Here is a 15401-nt window from a genome sequence, read left to right on the forward strand (position 1 = left end):
ATTACTTGCCCATAAGCTAAAACACAGCCTGCTTAATACCTTTCCTTAAATTCCACCTCTATACTACAGTATACTTGAGGTCCATGCAAAAAAGTAGCTACTTTTTATATAGAAAATGGATGATTAAGTCTTTGGTGCTGTAAAAGCAACTTCAATTAAACATAACCACCCCCACCACCATAAAAAGAAGAGGAAGAAAGAAAAAAAAAAGTAAAGAAAATAATAAGGGAAAAACCCAAGACACACTCCCTAGGGGGCGAAAATAAAAACCAGCATGTAATTTCTGTCCTTGACAGAATGTATTAAATAAGCAAACACCACCAACAAGCAAAACAAGTACTACAATGTAAAAATATTTAAAAAAAATGATAACCCTATCACATGCATAAACGAAAGGTTGCACACAAAGAACTCACATCTTTTCAAGCTTCAATAGTAAATATTCTGCCTCTATGTATTAAATACTGCATGGTTTGCCCAAGCTGAGATTAAACCACATCATAAATCGATAAGCATTTTGCATTTTCTTTCATTATCTACTCAAAGTCATGCCTACTGCACCTCTAAACATTTCATTAAATCCCATTATACAGCAAACACTCCCAAAATAAACTTAGATTGTATTGCAGTTTCACTTAACAGTATATAAAATGCTGTGTTGTGACAGGTATCAATTATCCATTAGATACTGAATCAATTTTTCTTAAGCACTACTAACTGCTTGCTTTTCTTGAAGCTAGATCATTCTGAAACTTTCCTGTTAGACCTATGAGTGCCAACATATGGTTTCTGTCCTTCTCTGCCTGGTTTATTTCACATAGCATCACACTCTCGAGGTCCATCCACTTTCTTACAAATGGCCATATGTCATTCCCTCTCATTGCCATGTAGTACTCCATTGTGTATATATACCACATCTTCTTGATCCACTCATCAGGTGATGGGCATTTAGGCTTTTTCCATGTTTTGGCTATTGTTGACATTGCTGCTATGAACATTGGGGTACATGTGCTCCGATGCATCAGCATTTCTCTATCTCTTGGGTAAATCCCTAGCAGGGCTATTGCTGGGTCATAAGGGAGTTCTATGGATAGTTTTTTAAGGAACCTCAACACTGTTTTCCAGAGTGGCTACACCCGTTTACATTCCCACCAACAGTGTAGGAGGGTGCCCATCAAGATAAAAAGCTTCTGCAAGGCAAAGGAAACAACCAAGAAAACTAATAGGCAACTGACAGAATGGGAAAAGATAGTTGCAAATGACATTATCAGACAAAGGAGTATCTAAAATATACAAGGAACTCACCAAACTTCACACCCACAAAACAAATAACCCAGTGAAGAAATGGGCAGAAGACATGAACAGACACTTCTCCAAAGAGGACATCCAGATGGCCTACAGGCACATGAAACGATGCTCAACATCACTCATCATCAGGGAAACACAAATCAAAACCACACTGAGATACCACCTAACACAGTCAGAGTGGCTAAAATGAATGAATCAAGAGACTATAGATGCCAGCGAGGGTGTGGAGAGATGGGATTGTTTATAATTTAAAGAAATGTGCTTTAATAAATGAAATGACTATATATTTTATAAATTGGTAGTTCTCTAGGCATATATTTAAGTGTCAAAAACTTTTTGGGAAAAAACTGACTAAATTGGCTTGGAGTTACTATCAAAGTTCTTTTAATCACCTTCATTTAAAAAAATGGAAATACCAAAGTTCATAATCAACTTCTTAGTTTTTTTCTGAAATATACAGTAAACTTCTCGCAAAAATGGTAATTATCTTTTAATAACAAGGGTCTTAAGATGTATAAATAAAAATTATTTTCATAACAATTCTTACCTTTCTTAGGAAAAGTAAAGAAAAACAGCAGGTAAAGCATATTGATTAGCTTTAAATAATGGTGATATGATTGTTCATCATCTCTTACATAAGGCTTGACACTGTAGGGAACTATAAGGATAAATGAGACAGTGTCAATGATTTGGAAAAGTAAAAATTTCCCAGAAGTAAATTGAAATAATAAACTCAATTTTCAAAGGGAATTCATACTGAAAAACAATTACTGAATATCTACTATTTCCTGGACCTTGGGCAGCTTCTCGGAATACAAAGGTGAATACAAAAGGGCCATCGCAAATTTATAATATAGAGATTCTCATATAAATAAACCAATACAATTAACTGCTAGAGGTGCTATGTTGACTCTTTATTCCTGTGCTATACATTAGAGTATAAAATATATCAGAAAGAAATAAGACAAGAACAGGAAATTTCACAGGGGAAATCAGAGAACATTTCACAGAAGGAATGGCATGTTAAGTGAGACTTGCAGGATAAAATGTCCATGAACAAATAGTCTGGGGCCATATCTTTAAAGTTGTATTTTAGAAACAGAGGAACATATGTGGAGTTTAAAAAGATAGACTGGAGAAAGGTATTTGCCAGACAAATAACAGAAAACAAGGATTAGCATCATATTAAATAAAGAATATCTCTAAGACCAATAAGAAAAAACAAAATATAACAAGAAAAAAATGTGAATATGAGCAAGACATTCAGAGAACAGAAACTAAATTGTGATTAAACATATTAAAAATTGTTCATTTTTATTAGAAATCTGGGAAATGTCATGTAAAGACAGTATTAGCAGCATATCAAAAATTCTGATAATAAGTATTGCAGATGGAAAATTTTTACAAAGAGCAAATGGAAATTTAATTTTTTAAAGCTTATTGATTTTGAAAGAGATAGAGGCCATGCAAGCAGGGGAATGGCAGAGAGAGAGGGAGGGAGAGAGAATCCCAAGCAGGATCCACGCTGTTAGTACAGAGCCTGACTCAGGGCTCAAACCCATGAAACCATGAGACCATGACCTAAGCTGAAACCATGGGCTGGATGCTCAACCAACTGAGCCACCCAGGTGCCCCAAAAAGCACATGGAAATTTAAATTTGCACAAGCACTAAAGACAGCAATATGGCAAAGTCAAATAATACTGAAAATGTCCATAATTCATGACCAAGAAGCTCTATGCTAACACAAACAAAACAGATAAATAAAATAAAATAACATAAAACAAACATCCTTGTGCTTTTACACAAAGAGAAATGTATTATAGAGTCACATACATTCTAAGTCTGTTGAAGTATTTCTAGCTGGTTTCTCTGTTAGTATTTTCAGTTCAGCAAGTCTAAATCTTCCATAGCAGCAACTATTTTAAATACTGGCCTTTTAATTTAACTAAATGCATTCATTATTTAAATATCATTCAAGCTGCAAGCCTCAATATTAACCTATTTTTTATAGTGTGTTTAAATATACTATCCTACATTTCATGATTCACTAAATAAAGGCACATATAGATCCAAAATACCTCCTGTTCATTTCCTCACTCCTTTCTTACTGTATGTTAATAAATCACACCTTTATTAGTTTGTGCCAGACCAATTGCAATTGCAATACCTATCTTCATGTTCTATGTACTTCCAGATTTTTCTTCCTCTCTCTTTGCCATCTCACTCACCCCACAACCTTGTAGTCTACTCTGTAATAGCCAGGTTAATCCTTCTGAACCAAGAAAATAATCCCTGCTCAGGAATCTTCCCTGTCTCTTCACAGAGTATTACAAAAATTCCACCTTCTTCATCTGGAAGTCCTGATTTTCTGTAACCTGGTCCTGTGTAGGATTCCTGATCTCATTTTCCACTATTCCTTGAAAAGTACTCAAGAATACTCGGATACTGGCCATCCTAAATGTTTGAATCATTCTCTACACTCCTACCCCACTGGACTCTGGATCACAGACAAGAACAAGCCAGCATGACCTCTGTAAATGCTATCTATCTATCTATCTATCTATCTATCTATCTATCTATCTATCTATCAATCATCCATCTATCATCTATCTCTCTCTCTCTATCTATCTATCTATCTATCTATCTATCTATCTATCTATCTATCTATCTATCTGAGACAGAGCTTGCACACATGCTAGCATGCATAAGCAGGAGAGGGGCAGAGAGAGGAGAGAATCTTAAGTGTGAGATCATGACATGAGCTAAATTTGAGTTGGACGCTTAACCTATTGAACCACTCAGGTGCTCCTTTTATTCATTTATTTATTATTATTAATTTTTAATTATTTGAGAGAGTGTAAATGCTCTTCAGTAGGAGAATCTTGCCATTTGTTCCTGTTTTCTTTCAGACCAGGTGAAGAGACTTGTTTTTGTCTGTACCATACAAGATAATTAACTGTTGAAAGCCTTGCAAATCATTGTGTTATAAATGAAGCTTTAAAGAGGCCCTAATATATCCATCAAACACATGATTATTGTAATGTGACACCAGGTTCTGTTGATAGAGCTACGATGACTAAAACACTTTATTTTTAATGAGGTAAATCTCCTTTGTGTAACAATCAATACTCACTGCTAAAGAGATCTGGGCAGCCTTATAATTGTTACAAATTCAATTATTTTGGCAAAAGTAAATACAAGCTGTATAAACATGCCAGGCTCGTGGCTTCAACACACTTCTATTAGAATTACAACTAATTTTTGCTCCTGATACATAAGAGTTATGATTTTTAGGTACTGACCACATTTGAAAGATCTCCCATAATTGGATTGCACGACCCATTTCCAGAAATAGAATTAGACAAAAAAAATTCCACAAAAAGTACTTTTTTCCCCCTCATTAATGTCTAGGTTGTGCTTACATATTATGCCAGATTTTAGAGCAAGTATTTACTGAGTGTCCGTTGTTCCCAAACTGGAAGCTTGACATATATTTCAGAATTTAAAGCTAGTGGCTGTGTCAAGAAGTTGATCATCTAGTAAGAGCCATAAGTTAAATCAGTTTCTGATCAGTGCCAGTGATAATAATGACAATTGTTAAATTCTCCCATAGCTAATAATGTTACAGTTATGCTTGGAGTAAGTAAGGTTTGGGGACTTCTGTCACTCCCGTATACTCAATGCCATCCTAGCTCCCATTCACTGGGTGCCAGTGTATGGCAGGCACACTTCTGGGGACTATCTAGACATTAACTCTGCTCATTGCAAAGATCCTGCAAAACCATGGAATGGGAAAACATAACTGCACTTAGTTAAGTAATTTCCCCATGGAGATAATAAAGCTTTTGCACTTGGCATTTCTTGGAGAGCCTTGTTTAAAAGAAGGGAAAAGATAATAAAGGTGGTCGTGTTTCCTAAAGAAAACTCAGGTTGAAGAAGAATAGATGATCAATCAGGCAGATCATGGGCCATCAGTGAGGTTTCCTGATGTACAGATAAAGATAGGTAGGTATACATTTTTTACGTTATTAAAAACCTAATGTATTTTATATTTTATATACATTATCTTGAAAACAGTTTACTCCCATTTTGCAGATAAAACAAAAAAATGTTTCGTGAAATGTCTTGCCTGAGGTTATTCATCCAGTAAGGGGAGAGTCAAACACAGATCTTGGACTAGATCAGTATCTGAGCTTGGAAAGAATGGATTGGAGACATTGTGTGGTTATGACTACCAGAAGAGAATGATCGATCAAAGCAGGCGAGCAAATTCAGAAAGAATTCAGACTACTTTCCCTATAATCTCTCTGAAGACAGGGACAGTTTCTAATGATATCTAAAAAAAATAGACATTGTAAGAAACAAGAATGTTGAATAGAATATGTTTCTCTCCGGTGATATTCTTCCATGTTCTGTAGTAACAAAGAAACAGTGCTATTGTCATTGGCCAGAACTAGTCTCTTGATCAGAACCGCTTCCCTCACACTTTCTGAACCAGCTCTTTGTCCTCTCCAGGATTTCCAGTTGCTGGATCACTTCTTCCTTTGCTTATCAGTCCTCCCCATCCGTATCCCATGCCCACCACCATCCAGGCAGTAGTCTTCCTGATGCCCTAACCCAGCCATAAACCATGGTTCACCCTTTCAACATTGTCCTTCTTAGCTCCCTTCATCTCCTCGGTGTTATATCACAGATGTCTTCCAACACATTGCCTTTAATACAGCTGGACATCTGATTTCTTTGCCTACAAAGCAATTCTAGGGGAGCTTCTCTAAATGTAATGATTGAATCCACTCTTCGTGCTTCACAACATCCACTGAATAATCAACATTGTCCCAAGATACTTTCAGTCATCGTGAGTCAATTTCCATGAAGACTGCTATAAATCTGCTTCCAAATCCCCAACCTCCCCCATTTAATATTAGCAATTTATACTTCTCAATTTCATTGAGAAAGAATCTTTAGTGAAGTTCATTGATGTCTCATTTCTGCACTTTCAAATTCCATTCATTTGCCTATCCTCTCCTTCTTCATCCTCACATTCAACACCATCCTGGCCCTGACCTCTTTCTGTGCTCTTAACCTTAATTTTCCTATTTTTGTAGTATATTGCTCTTCTCTTTCTCATATTTTCAATCTCTCTCTTTCTCTCTCTCTTTCTTTCCTGACCCCCTTTTTTGTGGTGTATGAAAAGGTTCAATTTTCCTTGACTCAGAAGCAAATTTTGCTTCCCACTAACTTCCCTGACGTCTCAGAAATCATGCCTCATAAACTCTGTCTCACTACACACTTCCACCAACCCTGTTCTCTCATAACTTAGACACTGTTGTCTTAAAAGTCACCACTAGCTTCCTAATTACCAAGTAAATTGACCTTTTCTCAGATTCTGCACATCAGGGCATCTGACAATGTTCAGCAATTTTTATAAATCAGAGTTTCTCAACCTTGGCACTAATGATACTTTTAGGCTGGATAAATATTTGTTGTTGGGGTGTCCTGTATATTACAGGATGTTTAGTGGCATCCCTAGCTGCCCCAAGAGATGCCAGCAGCACACCCCCTAGGGGCAGCAATCAGACATTGCCAAATGTCCCCGAGGGTCAAAACCGCCTCAGGTAAAGATCTCCTCTGTTAGCCTCCACACATCGAGATAACCTGGTTGTTTTCTATTTAACTGAGGTATCTTCAAGCCTGATTGTCTCCTCTTGAACCTAATGGCTCCACAAAGTTCTTCAGCAGATATATTCAGTCTCCCCTTACCCTCCCCTTCCCCCATCTCATCCACTCAGAGGTGTTGAAGTTACATCTCAAGGCTAGGATAACAGAAAAATCTATATATTTTTAAGCTTTGACTTCTTTTCTAGGGTCCCTCCTAAATTCTCTGTCTGCTAAGCAATGGAAATATTCATGTATTGAGAATCTACTATGTGAATGACATTGTGCTAATAATTACTACGAAAGGAAGATAAAAATGAAATGGACATAAATTCTACCCTTAAGAAATCCAAAATCTAGTGGAAGAGATATAAATAATTAAGTTGCAAAAAGCTGCAAAGCTAGTTCGCTGCGGAGTTGAGGGTAGGACTCAGGTCCTCTGACTCTCATTTCAGCATTCTTTTGCATTGCATTTCAAGTTGAAAGTGTAACCATACTTTTTGTTACCTTAAGTGTACAGTGGAGTAACATCATATTATTTTATATTAGCATCTTTCCTCTCTAATTAGACAAATGAAGTATGCATAAGTATTACGAGAAAATTTGTGAGGTTCCTTCTGAGAACGTACATTTGTGTGTTACTGAGGATGCATAATGCATTAGTTTAAGGTCCAGAAATAAATTCTTCAAAAATTGAGTCAGAGGGCAGGCTTGTATTGGTGTCACAGGTGTCAAGGTCACAGAAAGACTTAGGAAATATAGCACAGCCTTAGAAGGGTGGGCTAAGGTGGAGTTCCCAAAAGCAGGCACCTGAGAACCACAAAAAGCTACAGGGCCAGGCACCAAGGGGAGGATTATGAGCATATGGATGAACATATCAAAGACTTCTTCAATGAACTTATTTGATATTTTTGTCAGATACATATATTCTTCCCATCTAAATAGCTTTGGGAGAATCCTGCTGCCTATTTAGACCATTTACTGAAGAATTATAATCTGAGGTGACTTAAAATGACTGAAAAAGAAGAAAAAAGGGGAAGAGTCAAGCCAATTTTTCATTCCCTGTTTCCATTTCACATAGTGAGTATAGTTTGAAGACAGTGGCATATAAAATAGTAGTACAGTTTGGCGGTATACTGAGTATGTGCAATTTTTATTATTTCAAAAGCGTAGTTTTTTAGAAATCTACTTAAAATAGCCTTAATAAAAATTTTTGATAATTGTTCATTTTATCAAATTTTGTTTTTGAATCAAAGTTTTTGTATTAATAAATGAAGAAAAACAGTCCACAGCTCCAAACATGCTAAAGTTAAGCAGTGATATTTGAGTCTTTCCATAAATTTTTATTATGCATTCAGAGTATGGGCACATAACTCATGATAATAAATATTTGCTGGGTTGTTTTTGTTGTTGTTGTTGTTCCTAAGCATGTTATTATTGACTACTGAGATGCATTTAATAGACAAACATTTACATTTTAGAAATAGCTTCTAGGGAAGAATCCAAGCTCCACCTCTTACTATTGCTTTTTCACTCACAGATCCATTAATCATCAGTCTAAAACTGAGAAAGCAATCTTCTCCTGCATTATCCAAAATAGAGCTGCTTTTGGTGAACAAAATTATCTATTCATAGAAGATATTTCATAAAAATATGATATTTAAAGCATTTGTAAGCTAGTTCCTCTTTTATTATTTGTTTTATATTAGACTTCTTTATGTGCCAAAATACCTTGCTGCATTGCTCTGCTAGGGAGATGAAATCACATAGAACACAGCAACTCTACTTTAGACCAATTTGACATGGGGCTGAAGATGAACAGAGTCCACGGACATCAGATCAAGGGGAAATGAGTCACTTGGTTTGGTCCAACTGGTCACCTAACAAGACCTGGCTAAAATCCATGATTCCTTTTTCGCTAAATTGGTAGGTGAAAGAACATAGATGATAAAACATGTACATTCTTTCTTCTTATTGACCATTGGTATTTGTGCACTTTTTGTATGCGGCAGTAATGTTCAGAGAAGCTTCATTTTTCAGGCAGGAACAAGTGAAAAGCTTCTGTTGAGAGCATGGAACACTTCAGTGCTCTTAATGGGGCAAACCATTTCCTGTTGCTCCATAGGTCAAGCTGTTCCTCACCTGGGATGGACAAGATCTACTCCCACAGGGATGGACAAGATCTACTGCTCTGAATTGAGAACAGAGTCATGTATAGTGTAAAAGGGAAGGCCAGTAAATAGGCCTCAAGGAAGCTGCAGCCCTGTGTGGGTGCAAAGAAAGGGAAATATGGAAGAAGTAAGACCCAAGGCTAAGAATCAGAGGCTACAGTTTCCAGCCCTGGCTTCACCATTAACCATGAAGCCTAATACAATGTCTGGTGCTTAGCAGATGTTCAATAAATGAATGAACTCTTGCAAATCTTTCAATCTATTGGCTGCAATATTCCCTGGTCTTGCTTTTTTTACACTCTCAGATAGTGAGAATCAACCAACAACCAACCAACCAACCAACCAATCAATGTAAATGTTCTATGTAGAAGTCCTCTGAGGACTCTAACTTACTGACATACTTCTGTAAAAAATTATTACCATTAACATTACTGCCACATACAAAAAGTGCACAAATACCAATGGTCAATAAGAAGAAAGAATGTACATGTTTTATCATCTATGTTCTTTCACCTACCAATTTAGCAAAGAAGGAATCATGGATTTTAGCCAGGTCTTGTTAGGTACCCAGTTGGACCAAACCAAGTGACTCATTTCAATAAGTTCATACTGCTAGAAAGTACTTAGACAAGAAATGATCATCCAAACACTGAACTCCAAATAGCAGACTACAAGAAACTCTATGGCTGTTCTAGGAAAAGAATGAGTTGGCTGAGGCCATGGGAAAAAATAGTCTTACAGTTGCTAATACTGAATTACATATCAGAAAGTTGCTAAAAGAGTAGATCTTAAAAGTTCTAATCACAAGAAAAAAACTTTTCATAACTATGTATGGTGATGACTTATAGAGATCATTTTGCAATATATACAATCATTGTATTGTATTTCTGAAACTAATATAGTGGTATAAGTCAATTATACCTCAGTAAAACATTAAAAGCCAGCTTTTGTTTAAGTGACACCAAATCTAGTGATGTAGAAAACAATGCCTATCTCTCCAATCTCTGTCTTGTAATCTGGGACACTATATTTAAGGAGATTGCATCAAAAAATTTCATATTGCTACTTTGATTTTTCTCTTCCCAGCTCCATTTCCTTTCAATAAATAGTAAGAATAAAAATTTATTTGTTCAGTTTTATTTCTTTGTTGGTGTTTAATTATCTGTGCAACTTGGGAACATTTACTTATTTGTGTCTGATTTTCTTCATCTGTAAATATTGAGATGTTATATCAGTTGAAGTCTGTAGTTACTGTTAACTCTAATTCAGGCTAACAGTCTATGAAATCAGTATATCTAATAAGATATCAAAACAAACATTTCTAATTCATGCCATTTTAACTCAGACTTCTATTTAAAATAGCTTCCCTTTTTGCCCACATTAAACTTAGTATACAAGGCACTCAAATACGTTCTAAGCCATCCGATAAGATGATTTACATGAACCAGGAGTAAAATGACTTATTAAAATGCTTTCACAGTGCCCTGTCCCCAGATCGTCTATTATGCACTTCTACCTTCCATCAGCTTTCTAATTAAAAAAGACAAAATGCCAAACTTTTTATAATGGATTAAAAAAGTGTCAAAGAATTATAGAGGTTAGCATATGCCTTTACCTTTTAATGAAAAATGAGTTTCAAATTGACAGAGCGGTGGTAAAGCAGTGCATGAAAAGAAATAGGAAATTATTTCTACTTGGATTAAAAAAAATCACATCAGGGACTAATTATGGTCCATTTATTCACTTGCAAATAAAGTCGCCTAAATGTAGCTTCAGTATCTCCCCAAATGAGCTTTAAAGTGCAGAAATACCCAGGAATGTGAACAATAATATTTCTGTGGTAAATATCAAGAAGGGAACATTTACATCTTATACACAATATTTTATATCTATATTTCTGAAGCAAACATAACAATGCTATTTAATGCTACTACTTTTAATCCCCAAATTTATTTTTAAAACAAGAACACCAAATGATTTTTGTTTGGAAACCACTAGAAAATATGTCCATAAGGGATTTAAGATGAATTATTACAATAACTCTGTTGTAAAAACAGTATACTTTATGGGTCAGAATGACATAGACTATTTATCTTCATCATAAGAAAGAGCCTCTGTGAATTAGTTATGGTGTTAGCTCTCTAGAGCAATCAATTCTCTCCTCACTTGTGGGATAAATATTTTTTATTGCAGTCATCATACATTCTTGTAGACTGCTAAGGGCTTCACACAGCTTTCAAGTTCATGGGTATATAAATTTATTTCTGTGGGTGTAGCCCCTCATGATATGCATACTGACTATGTTAAGCAGAAATTTGCAGATTTATTCCCAAATAAATGCAGAATGTCAAGAAATAATATATATACATATATGTATATATATTAGTCTTACTGTCCTTTCAAATATTTTGCCTTCTCATTTATTCAAATAATGTGCATCAGGACACTTCAGCAAGATTAAATACCTGCTCTTACAAAATCAGACTAAAGCATGCTAAAGTTGAACCTCCCATCTTTCCAACTCAGAAAGGCATTTATAAACTCCTCAGGGTCACCTATATTTACTAAAGAAAGAAACCATCTAACAAACTAAAAGAATCCAACTGTGGTGGATCAAAAGATTCCTACTAGCTGGGGCCCTTGCTTGCCCTTGCCTGCATTCTTTCTCACAGGGGCTCTGTTTGATTGCAAAATAAATGGAAGATTTTGAAATCTGATAAATATTCTAAAATCTTCCTAATATTGATGAAACTCTGAACCTAACAATTTACATCATTCTTTCCTCAGCGTACATCCTTTTGCAATTTTCTAGGCTATTAGGCTAAAGAAGATAACATGTGCCCAAGATGGTCAACATGGGTCAAATATCAACCAATCAATGACTTGTGTCTGAAGTGTCCAAATGCTTGATTTCCTATAAGTGAAACATCTGACTCTTTTCCACTATATATTAAAGTATTCGGCAATGTACAGCCATAGCTGTGAAGGAAGGATCCCATGAAATGGGTCACAAGTAGAAATAAATGACATCAAGAGTTTCCATGTTAAGTTTCTTCATGGACATCACGTCTGACTCCCGTTGTCTTCATGTACATTTCCCTTAGAACGCGAGACCCTGTGTTAATGTTTTTAGTTGTTGCTGATATTATCAGTGTTTTCAAATGAGGGAAATTTTCTGATATGGTTTTTCATTTACAGAGTGGTTACTTAAGTTTCTTTTAACATTTTTAATGATTACAAATGGAAGAGTTGTAGCAATCAGTTGGTCTGTGGGCCCTGGTGGCCTCAAATTAACCTGCCTGTGAAAAAAGAGAACAGAGGGAATCTAGTGCAATGTGACAGCTATTGACAGACTGGGCAATTGATAAAAGTGTTAATGACATGAGTCTTCACCGAATCCCCACCAGTTTTTCCCCCTGCTGAGGTGCCTCATTTGTTTTTACTGTGATAAAACACACAACATAACATTTGACATCTTAATTATTTTTACAGGGACAGTTTAGTAGTGTTAAGTACATTCACATTATTGAGAAACAAATCTCCAGCACTTTTTCATCCTGCAAATCTGAAAGTCTATCTACATTAAACAACAGACTGCCTCATTTTAATCGTACCTTTATTTGCACATTGTTTTATTGTCTTACTACTTTCACATCCATTATGTATTTGTATTTCCTTTACTCAAAATGTATTTAAAAAAATTTTTAATGTTTATTTATTTTTGAGAGAAGAGAGAGACAGAACATGAACAGGGGAGGGACAGAAAGAGAGAGACACAGAATCTGAAGCAGGCTCTAGGCTCCAAGCTGTCAGCCCAGAGTCTGATGCGGGGCTCGAACCCATGAACCATGAGATCATGACCTGAGCCGGAGTCAGACACTCAACCAACTAAGCCACCCAGGTGGCTTTCAAAATGTTAATAATATTACAGGGGCGCCTGGGTGGCTTAGTTGGTTAAGCATCTAGCTTCAGGTCAGGTCATGATCTCACAGCTTGTGAGTTCAAGACCTATATTGGGCTCTGTGTTGACAGCTCAGAGCCTGGAGCCTGCTTCAGATTCTGTGTACCCTCCTTCCCCTCTGCCCCTCCCCTGCTTGTGCTCTGTTTCTTTCCTTCTCTCTCTCAAAAATAAACATTAAAAAATTTTTAAAATTATTAATACTATTACACAAACTTGAGCACTTACAATGTGCTTGGTATTATGCTAAGTACATTATACTTACTTAAAACATTTTTGTCAAATAAATCATTGTAGAACTAAATTTTTCTGAGTCCATGGCTTTATACTGGCACTTCCATAAGTAATCTAAGACAATTTACAGAAAATGTCTCATTATGGAACATGGAAAATATATTAAACATATTGTTATCATTAAAAAGTTCAATAGATGCTAACTTTATAGTCCTTTTTACTTTCAAATATTGCTATCTTTATATTGGCATTAAAAAAAGGCATATGTTTTTGTCTTATTCCTCAACACTTTACTGGTGATGGCAAATATTATGATTAGTAGTATTCTACTGTCGTGAGGTATTATAGACTCATTGCTGTAGCAGCCAAGTTTTAAAGGAAATGGAATAATCAATTCTCTTCCTTCTGGGTTCTCCTCATATACCTTGTTCATCTTAATATTTATCATTTAAAAATTCATCCACTCTAAAATGCTTATCATCTATTCCTAAGAGACCATGAATATTCTATTTGGCTGTAGCTACAGACATGGTTCTCAATTTATTGGAAACAAAAATCTTATCTACTATGGTGAGTTCTGGCAAAGTGTTAAGGCTTGAATACAAAGGCCTGGCATTTTATTTATGATCTCACCTATGACTTCTGTGATTGAGAAACAAGCTATTTCTCTCAGAATTTCAATTTCCTCATCTGCAAAATGTAGGTAATAAGTGCTATCTCATGGGAGTTACTAGGAAAAAAAAATCGTATAATGGATGTGAAATCCTCTAAAATAATAAAGTCCTTCTCAAATACATTGGTTTACACACAAGAGCCTGGCTAATGACAAGTTTCATTCATTAAAAGGTATATGTGTGAAGTACTGTAACTAGAACCCTATTTTCTCAGCGACTCAATAGAAACATTTTTCTCATGACAAAAAAAAAATGGGTCCTGAGATACATTTAAATTTCTGATTCTGTGGCAGGCTCAGTGATGTAGTTCCTTCTCGTCTCCTTTTATACTTATAAAAATTTTTTCTCAGTTTACAAATTCCAATGAAATAGAATTCTGTATTTTAAGTTGTCAGTACCAAAGAAAGTTTAAGACATTTCCGCTCTGTTAAAAATATATCTTTCTGCGTTTAGCTTTAGAAACTGGGAGAAGTGAAAAATTCTAGGTTAAAGCCTTTGCTGCAAAACCTTTGCTTTTTCTGCCCTTATGTAGTTATACATGCAATTTGAGTACCTTCTGACTAAAGATCTTTCCACTCAAAGAAAGCTGTGTGGCTTTCTTTATTTGGGTGGGATGCTTGATACCACCAGAAAATATGTCTCTGTTATCTGCTTCATCCACATGGGCCGGGGAGTAAAACCCTACTTTAGATAGAATAAGCATTAGTAAATACCACCTCTATTGTAATTCCTTTATCTCCTTTTCCATTTCCATGATAGGTCAGGTTTCTTTATGTTTCATGCATTACTGGAATGCCTATTAAATGTTCTTTCCTTTCCAACGTCTCCAATTCATCTCATGTAATAACGGCTGATCTGAAGCTCCACTCTGACACCACATGACTCTTCTGCTCACGAATGAATTCCTCAGTCTCTAGAGCTGTGCTGTCCAATGTATGGGCCACTAGCCACCCGGGACTATCTATCCCTTGAAATGTGGCCAGTCTGAATTAAAATGTCCTAAAAGTATAAATTGCACACTAGGTTTTGAACAGTTAGTGTGCAAAACCAAACAAAACAACCTAACTCAATAATTTGATACCAATTACATGTTGAAATAATACTTTGAATATGTTGAGTTAAGTAAATTATATTATTAAAATTTATTTTATCTGCTTCTTTTTTATTATAAAAGAAATACATGTTAATTGATACAGATTTAGATAATACCTGAAGTTAGAAAAAAATAAAATGAAAATGATCCAAATGCTCACCATTATAGACATTTCTTATTTATATTTTGGTGACTATCCTTTCAGACTTTTCTCTATCCATACAAATGTAATTTACAAAAATATATAAGATTATGCAATATATGCTACTTAACATTTTGCTTTTTAAGATGAACCAGAGATAACTG

At 35.5% G+C, this 15401-nt stretch overlaps 1 protein-coding gene across 1 annotated transcript in view; it reads right to left on the minus strand.

Moving 5' to 3' along the window:
* The window catches only part of GPC6 (glypican 6), a 1091050-nt gene that overhangs the window by 279818 nt on the left and 795831 nt on the right, over positions 1-15401 (minus strand). The gene's annotated exons all lie outside the window — the stretch shown is intronic.

Source organism: Suricata suricatta, chromosome 4 (assembly GCF_006229205.1).
Source record: "Suricata suricatta isolate VVHF042 chromosome 4, meerkat_22Aug2017_6uvM2_HiC, whole genome shotgun sequence".
Lineage (NCBI taxonomy): Eukaryota > Metazoa > Chordata > Mammalia > Carnivora > Herpestidae > Suricata > Suricata suricatta.